Raw genomic sequence first — 15302 nt, forward strand, 5'->3', positions numbered from 1 at the left:
GATCACAGATGCTTCTGATGTACCTGACGGTCTTGGATTATTGGGTACTGCCAATGTTACATAATAGGAACTAAAGTAGAAGGGGTGTGATGCTGTAGAAAAGCACATAGATTAGATTAAGGGCTTTGCTATGACGAACTTGTTTGCCCAAAAAACAACTTTGTGTAACATTTGGTAAATATGCCTTTGTACTGCTGCTTGAGATTCAGTCTATCAGAGGCTGAACATTTGCTGCTACCAAGGCTACAAGCTGAAAAATTTCATTTTGGAGTGACCTCTTTCTTCATCCAATTCACGCAACACAGAACACAATGGAACTCCAAGGCAGCTGGGGGGGGGGTGTTCTGTGGTAGCAGTAAAGGAAAGGAATACACACCAAGGCAACCAGGGACACACTGAAGTAGTTATTGCCACACATTGACAGCTGTGGGGACACGAAAGAAGCATATGGTGACAGTGAGACAGCCTGGGTGATATCCATGCAGTCATGGTTACACCAAGTGGGCCAGTGAGATACTGAGGCAGTTGGGGTGGGGGGGCACAGAGGCAGCCTGAGGGCCCCAAACAGTCCAAGGGGGGAGAGACAATGAGGCAACATGGGAGCACACAGCAAAGCAGCATGGGGGCCCCTGACACAGCTGAATGATGCCCAAACATGCCTTGGGACTATGAGGTAAAGGCTGTGGGGGTGAGGAGGACAGACACTGAGGATTCATGGGACACACAGGTTGTGATCTGGCTGTGTAGCCGCCTTGACGGGTTACTCTGTCTAGGGTTTGTAACCCGCCTGGCTGGTCAGTTATTCCAGGGTCACGGAGAGGCACCACCTAAAAGACATAGGCTGATAAGAGGAAGAAGGCTAAGCATATTTGTCAAAGCCTCCATTTATTAGAGTCATGGTTACAGCTTATATAGCCCCTGGATGAGGAGCTTGGGGGGCTGGGGCATGGGACCTTGCCACGTGGTCCACGCCCGTCACGTAGTCCAAGAGGTTACGATCGGTCAGATCATGATTCCTTGGTCAGGAAGTCACAAGGTGACACACCTAGTTCTCTAGATAGTCTGGAATGTGAGGCAGGTTCCACTAACAGATAGCTCTCTATTAACAGTTAATTTGGGTGTGAGATAGGCTTGGTCAATAAGACTATTCTCAATACAATTGGAAAGTGAAGCCCTCTGCAAAAACTCCTCACGGTGGTGCTTCCTGTAAATTTTGGGGGGACACGGCTCCTGACATGGCTGCCCTCCTCCCCCTGAGCTATGGCTAAGCTTCCTTGAAATAAACAAGGATGTTTGTGTTCTTCTGGCCTTCTGCCCTGATCTTGACTTGTGGCTGCTCAGCATGTCTCTGGCCAGCCTAAAGGTATAAAAAGGCTCTAGCTTGGGGCAAAATAAAGGTTCTTCTTCCTTCAGCATTGCAGCCTCCCTCCATGTCTCAATCCTTGCGACACCCCCCCACAGATGGTATACCCAGACCCTTTATATTTTACAAATATAATTGTAAAAATATTTGCATCTTAATTATAAGCACATATATGTGTAATTAAATAAGCTCTTATATAGTTAAATTTAAGTCATATATGTGTATATGCATTTTAAATAGGAGTTGAACCATATAAATATATATATATATATATATATATATATACCAATGATGTATGGAAATTTTAGTATAAGTCTTTATTCATTTGCTTCAAGCCAAATTTTGTTATAAATTATAGAGATTTTAACCAATATCTCATGAACAATCTGTAAGTCCTGAGATGAGAATTTAAACTATTATTTAAAGATATTATCATTACTACATGAAACATTTTATAAGCACAAATGTCACACAGCCTCACAAATTTAAGTATTTTTAAAACTATTCTTTAAAAAATTGAGGATGATTAAAAATCTGTAACAAAAGTTATCTTAAAACTGGTAACTCCAGCAGGAAATTTTCTGCCCTCACTCACATTTCTGAAATGCAAAGTAGATCTACACTGGGTCACAGTAAAAGAAAGAGTAAGAATCCTGGTCACATTTTAGAGTCAATCCTTTTGACAATCTTTTAGCATTACAGTAGAATGCTTTTAAAGGTAATGTCAAAGGCTGGAGAGAACACTTTGGAAGAACAGTCAGGGTTCTTAACGACAGAGGACCCAGGTTCAATTTTCAGCAACTACACTAGGCTCACAACCATCTATTCCTACAGTTCCAGGAGATTCAGTACCATTTTTCTGGCTTGTGTGGACAATAAGAAAAGATTGTGTACCCAGACACTCTGACAGACAAAACAACAATACACAGAAAATAGACGAATTCTTTTTAGGAAAAGCATAAAGGATAACATCAGTGGTAGTCATTCTCTGTCCTTGCCTATCAGGATGGGTGTGTGGCCTCTGATAACTGAGAAGGAAATGCACATCCTGCTGAGCCTAACCCTCTGCCCCAGATCCAGGATATTATGAGCAAGAGCATGTGTTTTCATAGCTGGCTCTTTAGCTGATCTTGATTTACTGACACCCATGTGAAAAGTATAAAGACCAACAATGGAGAGTGGCTAACTGTGAGAGAATTTGAAATTAAAGGGGGATATGAAAAATCAGAGAAATGGAAAAGAAGTATTCATTGTAATATATGCTGTCTTCAAGATCTGATAAAGGTATTCTGATGGTAGATGGCTTCCATGTTTATTGGGTAAGATGGTGAATTAAAAGCTTCTATGTGACAGGCAGCTTCAGTTATTCTGGGGTGAGACAATAGGTTAGAAGCTCTTTTGGTATGACTGGTAGCTTCAATCAAGGATCTCACTGTCATAATTCACTTGTCCCAGGTGTTAGCAGATTTCTATCTCCATACACGATACCATATGATTCTTCTTAGACAAGTTCCATTACATGGGTTATTGCCATATGATAAAATCCATTTTTATTATCACTGAATTTTAAAAGTAACATGCCAGAGATGAACAACTAACAATTTTCAGATGAGGGCCTCAGACATCATGGCAGAAGGTCGCAGGGCAGTTATGTTCTTCTTTGTTCACTCTGGGCTTGTTGGGTTTTCCCTCTGAAAGCAAAAAAGATCATTTATTTGATGGCTCCCAATGTTTGTTCCCACCTGTATTTCAAGTATTCTGATGCTCCAAGCAGCCCTGGCCTCTTATGCTTGTGAAATCACAACTATATAAGCACCACAGAATAAATCAAATTTGATCAAACACAAATTTGTCAATTTTCAAACTTACAAAGGCACAGAGATGGAAAACAAACAATTTATAGACAATAGTCTGAGACATCAGAACAGAATAATTACCTGTCCCCTTATCCTAGGTGGGTCTGGTAGATGTCCTTCCTGAAAGACAAAGAGTTAATGATGTGAGAGTCTTCGTTTTTAGTTTGTGAGTGAGGTATTTCTAACCACCTTCTCGATATTTTTGTCTGTATGTACCCTTGTTAAATACAAGCAGTCTTCATCGAAACTACTCCCCATGTGCCACACATGAGTCAAAGAAACATTTAGATCCCCTTTTCCTGTCCTGGTGATTTTCACATGAGCTCAAACAAGGGAAGCCACTTGATCACCCACAGCTTCCAGACACACTGAGGGCTTCTAGGTTTGGGGATACCATAGGAATATTTTTGGGGAGACATAACCTAAGGAATGAGATACTTAGACTACACTAGAGATCCCCAGAAGACTAATAACCAAGCACATTGTTGCCTGGACAATTCCTACTGATGAACTCGATACTCTGAACTTTCTTTCCCTGGCTGTGGTTGGGAGCCTTGCCAAATGAACAGAAACCCAAAGAGTTCAGAGATCCTGAACTTGTGGTTGCCAGGAATCAAACTTCTGACCTTTGGAAGGGTAGCCAATGCTCTTAACCACTGAGCATTCTCTGAAGCTCTTCTTTCTGTAGCCAAAAGAGGGCACCAGACCTCATTAAAGATGGTTGTGAGCAGTTATGTGGTTGCCTGTAATTGAATTCAGGATTTTGGAGGAGCAGGCAATGCTCTTAACCACTGAGCCATCTCTCCAGCCCCTTTTTCCTCTTCTTTAACTAAACCAAGTTTACTCGATGTGGTGTGTGCATCTCATCCACATTCCCCTAACCTGTGGAGTACAGGGGTCTCCATGGACCTATTGGCCATTTGTGTACCTCATAGAGGAGGTCTAGATAAATTTTTTCTCCGGCTTTAAATTGGTAACCTTTTGCTTCTGTTTGTAGTCCTTTGTATGTCTTGGATGGGAGTTATTCTTCAAGCACATGAACTTGCCAGTATTTTCTTCTTCTAGCCATCTTGCCTTACTCTCCTAGGTGGTGTCTCTGAAGCACGCTGACTCATGGTGATGGAGCTGTTAGACTTTAATCTCCTAACACAAAGTTTTGCCTGATCCAGTCACAACAACGTGTGCCCATGTCCTTTTCCTAGAATTTGCGCATCTCATTTCATACTTTTAATGTTGCACTCTGAGTGAATTTTATTGGTGGTGTTTCATAGTCACCAGCAGTTGTTTTTTTCACGTAGTGATATCAAAATGCCCCAGAATCATTTCTTGTTGGAAAAAAATTGTCCTGGAACTAGCTCTTATAAACCAGGCTCTCCTGGACCTCATTGAGATTCACCTGCCTCTGAGTGCTGGGATAAAGGTGTGCACCACCACAGCTAAAAATATTGTTCTTAAAAATGATTTTGCCATTATGTGGATGCCAGAAATCAAAGTATTGACCTTTTGAAGGGCAGCCAGGGCTCTTAACCACTGAGGTATCTCTCCAGCTCTTCTTTCTGTAGCCAAATGAGGGCACCAGACCTCATTGCAGATGGTTGTGAGCCATTATGTGGTTGCCTGGAATTGAATTCAGGAGGTTGCAAGAGCAGGCAATGCTCTTAACCACTGAGCCATCTCTCCAGCCCCCTTTTCCTCTTCTTTAACTAAACGAGGTTTACTAGATGTGGTGAGTGGATCACATCTGCATTCCCCTAACATGTGGAGTACAGGGGTCTCTATGGACCTATTGGCCGTTTGTGTACCTCATAGAGGAGGTCTAGATAAATTTTTTCTCCAGCTTTAAATTGGTAACCTTTTGCTTCTGTTTGTAGTCCTTTGTATGTCTTGGATGTGAATTTTTCTTCAGGCACATGAACGTGCCAGTATTTTCTTCTTCTAGCCATCTTGCCTTATTCTCCTTGGTGGAGTTTCTGAAGCACACTGGCTCATGGTGATGGAGCTGTTAGAGTTTAATCTCCTAACACAAAGTTTTGCCTGATCCAGTCACAACAACGTGTGACCAATTCCTTTTTCTAGAATTTGCGCATCTCATTTCATACTTTTAATGTTGCATTCTGAGTGAATTTTATTGGTGGTGTTTCATAGTCAACAGCAGTTGTTTTTTTCATGTGGGGATACCAAATTGCCCCTGAATCATTTCTTGTTGGAAAAAATTGTCCTGGAACTGGGTCTTATAAACCGGGCTCGCCTGGACCTCATTGAGATTCGCCTGCCTCTGAGTGCTGGGATTAAAGGTGTGCACACCACCGCAGCTAAAAATATTGTTCTTAAAATGATTTTGCCATTATGTGGTTAACAGGAATCGAACTTTTGACCTTTAGAAGGGCAGACAGTGCTCTTAACCACTGAAGTATCTCTCCAGTTCTTCATTCTGTAGCCAAATGAGGGCACCAGACCTCATTGCAGATGGTTGTGAGCTATTATGTGGTTGCCTGAATTGAATTCAGGAGGTTGCAAGAGCAGAAAATGCTCTTAACCACTGAGCCATCTCTCCAGCCTCTTTTCCACTTCTTAACTAAACCAGGTTTACTCTTGTTTATGTTTTTGTTGCCATGAAAACACCATGGGCAGGGCAACTTACAGAAAGAAAGTCTAGTAGGGGCTGGCTTACTTCCAGAATAGGAAATGTTAAAGGCCAGACCCACTCCTCACCTACTTGCATTAGTCAGCTACTTCTACTGCTTCCATTTGATTGATCATACTCCTGAACTGACCTAGTAGGATAGAGCCCAGCTGTTCTCAACCACACAGACTGGGAAAAGGTTAGCAACAGACAGACTCCCAATTTGGGCTTTAATGTTTTAAAACTAGATTTCATTTCCCAAGGAGTGTTTCAGACTGGGAATTAGGGAGACCCGGGAGGCGTGAAGAGATCAGAGGCCACTTTGGCTGACCTCTAGTGGACTCTACACAACACTGCAGAGAAGGCTGTGATTATTCCTCCAGCTCAGATGCTGCAATTTGTCAACTCCTAAACTGTTTCTGGAGAGAGTAAATATTCTCAATAAAACTGAGGAACCCTGCAGAGAGCATACAATCAGCAGGAGTGTGCTGCATTCTGATAATCTGAAGAATAGAAATTCATCTCTAAATGTGATGTTCCTGAAGGAAAATAAAGTGGCAGAGAACACAATGTCCTTCACAATTGACCTTCCACTTCTAGGTTTGGGGATACCATGGGAATATTTGTGGGGAGACATAACTTAAGGAATGAGATACTTAGACTACACTAGAGATCCCCAGAAGACTAAGAACCAAGCATATTTTTGTGTGGACAATTCCTACTGATTAACTAACTCGATATTCTGAACTTTCTTTCCCTGACTGTGGATGGGAGCCTTGCTAAATGAACTAAAACTCAAAGAGTTCAGAGATCCTGAACTTGTGGTTGCCAGGAATCAAACTTCTGACCTTTGGAAGGGTAGCCAATGCTCTTACCACTGAGCTATATCTCCAGCTCTTCTTTCTGTAGCCAAAAGAGGGCACCAGACTTCATTAAAGATGGTTGTGAGCCATTATGTGGTTGCCTGGAATTGAATTCAGGAGGTTGCAAGAGCAGAAAACGCTCCTAACCACTGAGCCATCTCTCCAGCCCCTTTTTCCACTTCTTTAACTAAACCAGGTTTACTCTTTTTTATGTTTTTGTTGCCGTGAAAACACCATGAGCAGGGCAACTTAGAAACGAGAAAGTCTAGTAGGGGCTGGCTTACTTCCAGAATAGGAAATGTTAAAGGCCCACTCCTCACCTACTTGCATTAGTCATCTACTTCTACTGCTTCCATTTGATTGATCACACTCCTGAACTGACCTAGTAGGACAGAACCCAATGTTCTCAACCACACAGACAGGGAAAAGGTCAGCAACAGATAGACTTCCAATTTGGGCTTTAATGTTTTAAAACTAGATTTCATTTCCCACATAGTTTTTGAGAGTAGGAATTAGGGAGACCTGGGAGGCATGAAGGAATGAGAGGCCACTTTGGCTGACCTCTAGTGGACTCTACACAACACTGCAGAGAAGGCTGTGATTATTCCTCCAGCTCAGATGCTGCAAGGGGTTAATTTGTCAACTCCTAAACTGTTTCTGGAGAGAGTAAATATTCTCAATAAAACTGAGGAACCCTGCAGAGAGCCTGCAATCAGCAGGAGTGTGCTGCATTCTAATAATCTGAAGAATAGAAATTCATCTGTAAATGTGATGTTCCTGAAGGAAAATAAAGTGGCAGAGAACACCCTGTCCTTCACAATTGACATTCCACTTCTAGGTTTGGGGATACCATGGGAATATTTGTGGGGAGACATAACCTAAGGAATGAGTTACTTAGACTACACTAGAGATCACCAGAAGACTAATAACCAAGCATATTGTTGCGTGGACAATTACTAGTGATTAATTAACTCGATACTCTGAAAATTCTTTCCCTGGCTGTGGTTGGGAGCCTTGCCAAATGAACAAAAAACCAAAGAATCTGAGATCCTGAACTTGTGGTTTCCACAATCAAACTTCTGACCTTTGGAAGGGCAGCCAATGCTCTTAACAACTGAGCTATCTCTCCAGCTCTTCTTTCTGTAGCCAAAAGAGGGCACCAGACCTCATTAAAGATGGTTGTGAGCCATTATGTGGTTGCCTGGAATTGAATTCAGGAAGTTGGAAGAGCAGGCAATGCTCTTAACCACTGAGCCATCTCTCCAGCAGCTTTTTCCACTTCTTTAAATAAAGCAGATTTACTCTTGTTTATGTTTTTGTTGCCGTGAAAACATCATGAGCAGGGCAACTTAGAGTTGAGAAAGTTTAGTGGTGGCTGGCTTACTTTCAGAATAGGAAATGTTAAAGGCCAGACCCACTCCTCATGTACTTGCATTAGTCATCTACTTCTACTGCTTCCATTTGATTGATCACACTCCTGAACTGAACTAGTAGGACAGAGCCAAGCTGTTCTCAACCGCACAGACAGGGAAAAGGTCAGCAACAGACAGACTTCCAATTTGGGCTTTAATGTTTTAAAACTAGATTTCATTTCCCACAGAGTTTTTCAGAGTGGGAATTAGGGATACCTGGGAGGCATGAAGGGATGAGAGGCCACTTTGGCTGACCTCTAGTGGACTCTACAAAACACAGCAGAGAAGGCTCTAATTATTCCTCCAGCTCAGATGCTGCAAGGGGTTAATTTGTCAACTCCTAAACTGTTTCTGGCCAGATTAAATATTCTCACTGGAAACTGAGGAAACCTGCAAAGAGCCTGCAATCAGCAGGAGTGTGCTCCATTCTAATAATCTGAAGAATAGAAATTCATCTTTAAATGTGATGTTCCTGAAGGAAAATAAAGTGGCAGAGAACACCCTGTCCTTCACAATTGACCTTCCACTTCTAGGTATGGGGATACCATAGGAATATTTTTGGGGAGACATAACCTAAGGAATGAGATACTTAGACTACACTAGAGATCCCTAGAAGACTAATAACCAAGCATATTGTTGCCTGGACAATTCCTAGTGATTAACTCGATACTCTGAAAATTCTTTCCCTGGCTGTGGTTGGGAGCCTTGCCATATGAACAAAAACCCAGAGTTCAGAGATCCAGTTACAGGGGATCCACTAGACTGCTGCTCCCAGTCTGGGCTCCTACCTCATCTGGGACTCAGGGAAGTGATGCTATAGTTTGACTGCTAAGTCCTTTTGCTGGGTAACCAGTTTCTTCAGCTTCAGTAGGGTCTGACGATATTCCTCCAGTCTTTGATGTTCCTATTCATTAGAAGGTTGTATTCTTAGGGCAGTGTTTTCTGCACCCATGTGCACATGTGTGTATGCATGTACACAGACACACCCAAACACACACACAAGTACATGGATGCACACATACCAGCACAGTGCATTGCATCCACATGTTTAGTTCCTACCTAAACTAATTTAAGAAGAGATCTCCTGGGATACTATAGAGGAGAGGGTTAACTTTCATTAGCACACACCCTCTCTACCCACATTGCAACCCAGGCAGAGTGATGTGGTGATGTGTTAAGGATTATGTATTTTTGGTCTCTTTTGGTAAATTTTCATCTTATTTCTACTTTACATGTGTGGTATAAAATATTTAGCCTGCCTGTATTTCTATGAACCACATGCATGCCTGGTAATGTGAGAGAAGATCAGAGTGGACAGATCAGTCAATGTAGTGCTTGCCTTATAAACCCAAGCCGCAAATTGTGGTTGCCAGGGTTCCTTGACAAGTTATCCCAGCTTGCATAGTAAGTGATGGAGGTGGGTCTTGTATTAATCTGTTGCTTTCATTGGTTAATTAATAAAAAAACTGCCTAGGCCCATTTGATAGGCCAACCCTTAGGTGGGTGGAGTAAACAGAACAGAATGCCGGGAGAAAGAAGCCGAGTCAGTGAGTCGCCATGATTCTCCCACTCCAGACAGACACAGGTTAAGATCTTTCCTGGTAAGCCAGCTCGTGGTACTACACAGAATATTAAAAATGGGTTAGATCAATATGTAAGAGCTAGCCAATAAGAGGCTGAAACTAATGGGCCAGGCAGTGATTAAAAGAATACAGTTTCCGTGTAATTATTTCGGGGCATAAGCTAGCCATGCGGGCGGCCGGGTGCCGGGAACGCAGCCCCGCCGCTCCATATTACAACAGAGTGGCGCCCAACGTGGGGCTCGAACCCACGACCCTGAGATTAAGAGTCTCATGCTCTACTGACTGAGTGTTCCCAAATATTGTTTATAAATGTTCTTTTACATTTAAAGGGGGATATGATATAGATATAAATAATTTGCATTGGTATGATTTTAAGGTCAATTTTGTTATATGTTTATGTATTTCTGATCTTGATTAAGGTATTGTGATTATGTAGTTCATTTAAAAATGTAATGTAAAATAGGAAATATAGGTTGTTAATGGATAATCATCAATAATAGTTAAGCTTATAGTCATGTTAGTTAGATTTTCTAGATATATAGAGATATATTTCAATTAGATAGGCATTCTTCATATCTTTCAAAGACTACAAAACATGGCATTTAAAATATTTTAATAACTTAGGGCTTTTCATGACAATGAGACACATCTGCTCCTGTCAGCACCAATCTACTTCAAGAGGAAGATGGGCATCGAAGAGGATCCTTATGGAGTTTGATAGCCACTTGGGCAAGAAACTGTTCTTGCCTGGACTGTTGCATAAACTGGACACAAAGAACCCGCTGAGAGAGGACTGCTGAACTTGCGTAAAGGTGAGATGATCTTTCGGGGTTCCTGATTCATAAAAGAATCTACAAGACATTCTGCAGGACACAGCAAGCAAGTTTTCCAGTTTGTACATTAAAGGCTTAGTTTCCTGGTACAAGACCACTGCATGATGGTAGACCAGCCCCTTGCTCTCACTCAGTGCTTCCCAGTGGCTCCAAGGAGGGCAGCATCCCCTAAAAGGAGCTCTCTAAACCACAGGTTACCTCAATTTCAGCCCAATGTGCTCAAGCAATGAGCACAGAAAACCAGAAAATCTCTACAATCAGGAATAAAATTTAAACCTTTCCGTGCATTAGATGAATGTGTCAGACATTTCTCTAAGTACCATCAGGCTGACTAACACATGGTCAAATGAGTACATGTACTTCATGCTTAACAATATTCCATGGAAGGGCTGGATGTCATTGATTTTTTTACTCATGAGTGATGGGAATTTGAATATTTGCTGTTTTGGGAGTGCTCTTAGGAATGCTTCTATATTCTCTGTGGACACTTCTCATTCTGGGATCACTAGGTCATCTGGGAGCTGCTATTCAAGTTTCTGAAAGTTATACATAGCTTCTAACAGGGCTAGACAATTTTACACCATAGAAATATCTGAGGGTTCTCATTTCTTCCAATCCTCCATCAGGCCAATTTTCACTCAGTATAAAGAAGTTTGGAAAGAAAGCAGTTTCTGAGTGCTGCAGACACAACATGCAGTGAGTGCTTTAGACTAGGATGAGCCTAAGTGGGCTGCATGAAGACAGCCTGTTCTCACACCTCAGCATGACTATGGAACTTCTGCTGGCTTGAGACACCTCTGCAGTTCAGAATATCTTAAAGGATAAAATCCAGGCTAAGATCCAAGGACAAAGTTAACTGAGCCAAGGTTAGACACAGGTTAAAGAATAAATGGCAGCTGGCAATGATGGCCACTATCAGCTGCTTCTCTTGGATAATAAATTTTTAGATCTCACAAAAGAACAACTGCTCCATAGTAAGGAATAGCATAGTAAGGAACACCAGGGCCCATTATTAGTAGGAGCAGCCCTATCAGGAAAGTACAAAAGGCCTGCCGCCCTTCCCCAACCTCAAAATTTAGCTGGAAAAAGTAAGAAAAATTTTGTTATGTTAAAATGCATAAACATGGCTAGTAAATTTTTGTTTTCAATGTATCTAAATGGATACATTGACTTGGTTTGATGTGTCCTGTCTGCAACCCTTATTGACTGCCCAACCTTAAAATTTACTTCTGGATGTTCTGGTTATTGTGTCTGATATAATAAGGATTAAAATAGTATAACAACAACAACAACAACAACAATAATAATAATAATATCTTTAAATATATTTTAAATTCTTGTCTTAGGACTTACAGATTGTCCATGAGATATGGGTTAAAATCTATATAATTTATAACAAAATTTGACTTTCAGCAAATGAATAAAGACTTATACTAAAATTTCCATACATGGGTATATATATATATATATATATATATATATATATATATATATATACATACATACATATATATATTTCAACTCCCATTTAAAATGCATATACACATGTATGACTTAAATTTAACTATATAAGAGCTTGACTTAATTACACATATATGTGCTTATAATTAAGATGCAAATATTATTTTTATGATTACATGTTATATAACACTTCTTAGTCTTAATGAGCTTTCTCTACATTGCACCTCTGTACATCATATTTCCTTCTGGACTAAGGAAGCAACAAGTTTCAAGTGTTTTTAATTGATATGAACTTTTATATGATGATAAGAATTTAAGAACATAAATATCTATTCAGAGTAACAAAAACTAATTTAGAGATTTACACATAAAAACTTATGTCTTTGCCAATTATCTAACACCAAGACTTCAGAAACTTTAGCAAAATGACAACATCTGTGTAATAAGTAAGGTATTTGATAAACAAGATATATATTCTGTGATAAAATAACTGCCCCTCAGAGAGGTTTCTTTTTTAGGACTGGAGATTTAGGCAGGGGACCCATGGCAATGTTGGCCTCTGTGTTCTTCAGTCCCTGCTCAGGGTCCACACCCCACCTCACAAACCGCTTTTCTCCTATTCCCATTTGGCCCTGGGGTCTTTCCTTCATCACTTTTTCTTCCTTCTCATGAGACAGTATTAGGTTGGTACAAACCTGTTCTGCTATTACCAATAGAATGGCTATCTTAGTTTCTTTATTGAACTCATCATCTACTATTAAAGGATTGTATTTTGATACTAAAAGAGCTTCAATTAAAATCATTATTTTAAGGCTAAATCCGGCAGGAATGTAATATAAAGTCCTAGTTATGAAAGCTAATAACACATTGTAGACTGTTAATAAATAAAGTTAAGAGTCATCTTATGCATTACCAAGCTCTTTGGTTATAGTCGTGCTAAGCACTGATGTGGTTATTGCGGGGAGAAGCCTTACCTAGTGCTCTGTGTGCTTAGGGCAAATAACTGGTAGCAGGGGTTGTCTGCTGAGATCTCTCTAATGGACAGACTGCCCTCACATGCTCAGAGATCTGCAGAAAATAGCAACTAAATGTTTTATTTAAAAGCTTTGTGTAATAGAGAGGCAAGCCATTTCCAGACATCTCCCCGATTTCCTGCAGAGAAGACTGATGGAAGCAGAAGAATCTCTAAGCAAAATTGGCCTCAAAATTGGCAGAACTAGCCACTGAGCGAACCTGCCTTTCACCTCAAGCTGCAAAGACCCTCTTTAGATGGTGGATAAAAGAGGACACTGGGGAATTTAATACCTAGAGTTGCCTAAGTCCTCATGCCAGGGAAACTTGTGGGATCTTCAGGGAACTTGGAAGCTGACCTCTGCCAGCTGGAAGACAGATGTTGCCCTATGACCTGCCCTTAACGACCAAGGAGGACCTTTGGGTAGCTGTCTAGACAGCTAGCAAGTAATTCTCTGTCAATTTGTAATCAATAATTCAGGTAAAGTTTACTCCCTTCAGAACTCTGACACAGTTTGACAACTAATACCTTTGCCAACTTAAAAGCAGAAATCAGGGCTTCAGCTGCCTTCTCAGTTCTCTATAAATTTCAAGTCACAGACCTCACTCTCTTAGACTCAGTAGTAAGTCCAGACACAGTTCACCTTGTTACCAGACTCAAAAAAATAAAAAAAAATAAAAATAAACTCACAAAAGAGATTTCAGTATAACTTCTTACCATTCCTTTGTTTACAGGAACTTACTTTACAGTGACTGTGCTCAGTGGTCAGCTACTTGGAATTAATGGCAAATTAGATAAAAGTTGTTTTAAAATGAAAAACTTAAGATGTGAGGGCCTAAGAATGTTTGAGGGTCTACGAAAGTGTTTTAAGACGTGTAATACAAGTTATGAGGGTCTGAGGATAAGAATGTTTCAGGGTACCTAAAAGTGACTTAAGGTGCATAAATGCAAGTTACAGAGGTCTGAGGACAAAAAGGCTTAAGTACTGAATAAGCAAAAAAGATTTGAGATGTTTAAAAGAATAAAATGTGTTCCAGATATCTCTCTCATTACACTACTGTTAGTTACATTAAGACTCCAAAATTCCATAGTCTTAACATGAATTGACAAAATTCTGATAAGCTATTAATCTAGCTCTGGCAGAATACTACCACAGTCACCATAGCCACAAGCTCAAGATTTCAACATCCCTTTGCTTGTTTCCTAACTATAGACCTCAAAGACGCTTTGTATTGCACAGAAAACACCTGTCTGAGTTTTCTGGATAAAGAAACAATGTTAATGCTTTCAACCAGATCTATACATGGTACAAGTATACTGTCATTTCTACAGTATAAATTTCACGACAGAATATAAACAGAGAGATCTGATCTAGGCACCAGGAGAGACAGCAGCGGGGTGAGTTTGTGACCTGACTGGCGGCAGCGGAAGCAGCCCTGGACAGGGAACTCTGAAGTTCCTCATCCCCCACCCTATACTCCCTGGGCTCCCTGCAGGGGCTCTACACCCTGCATACTGCCTCTCTCTTCTTGTCCCACCCAGCTTGCATCCAGAACCCTTCTTCCTTCTGCCCCCTTTCCTCTTTGGGCACATAACACCATCCAGCTCAGTCTGTCTGGCGCTGGGGGCAAATCCTCAGGGCAAGTAGGCAGACGAGACTTCCTTTGTCTCTCCAGCCTGCCTGCATCAAGCAAGGTAAGGCCTTTGTTTACAAACTACCCAACCTGCACGGAGATCTGATCTAGGCACCAGGAGAGACAGCAGCAGGGTGAGTTTGTGACCTGACTGGCGGCAGCGGAAGCAGCCCTGGACAGGGAACTCTGAAGTTCCTCAACCCCCACCCTATACTCCCTGGGCTCCCTGCATGGGCTCTGCACCCTGCATACTGCCTCTCTCTTCTTGTCCCACCCAGCTTGCATCCAGAACCCTTCTTCCTTCTGCCCCCTTTCCTCTTTGGGCACATAACACCATCCAGCTCAGTCTGTCTGGCGCTGGGGGCAAATCCTCAGGGCAAGTAGGCAGGCGAGACTTCCTTTGGTTCACTGGCCTGCCTGAATAAAGCAAGGTAAGGCCTTTGTTTACGAACTACCCAACCTGCACGGAGATCTGATCTTGGCACCAGGAGAGCCATCAGTGGGAGAGCTAATCTGGGTACCAGGAGAGCCGTCTTTGCGCACGGAGATCTGATATTGGTACCAGGAGAGACATCACTGGAGCACCAGGAAAGCTATCACTGCAGGGTGCCATCACTGGGAAAGTACATCAGTAGGCAAGGAGACCTGATCCGGTAAAAGAA

Source organism: Chionomys nivalis, chromosome 2 (genome assembly GCF_950005125.1).
Source record: "Chionomys nivalis chromosome 2, mChiNiv1.1, whole genome shotgun sequence".
NCBI lineage: Eukaryota > Metazoa > Chordata > Mammalia > Rodentia > Cricetidae > Chionomys > Chionomys nivalis.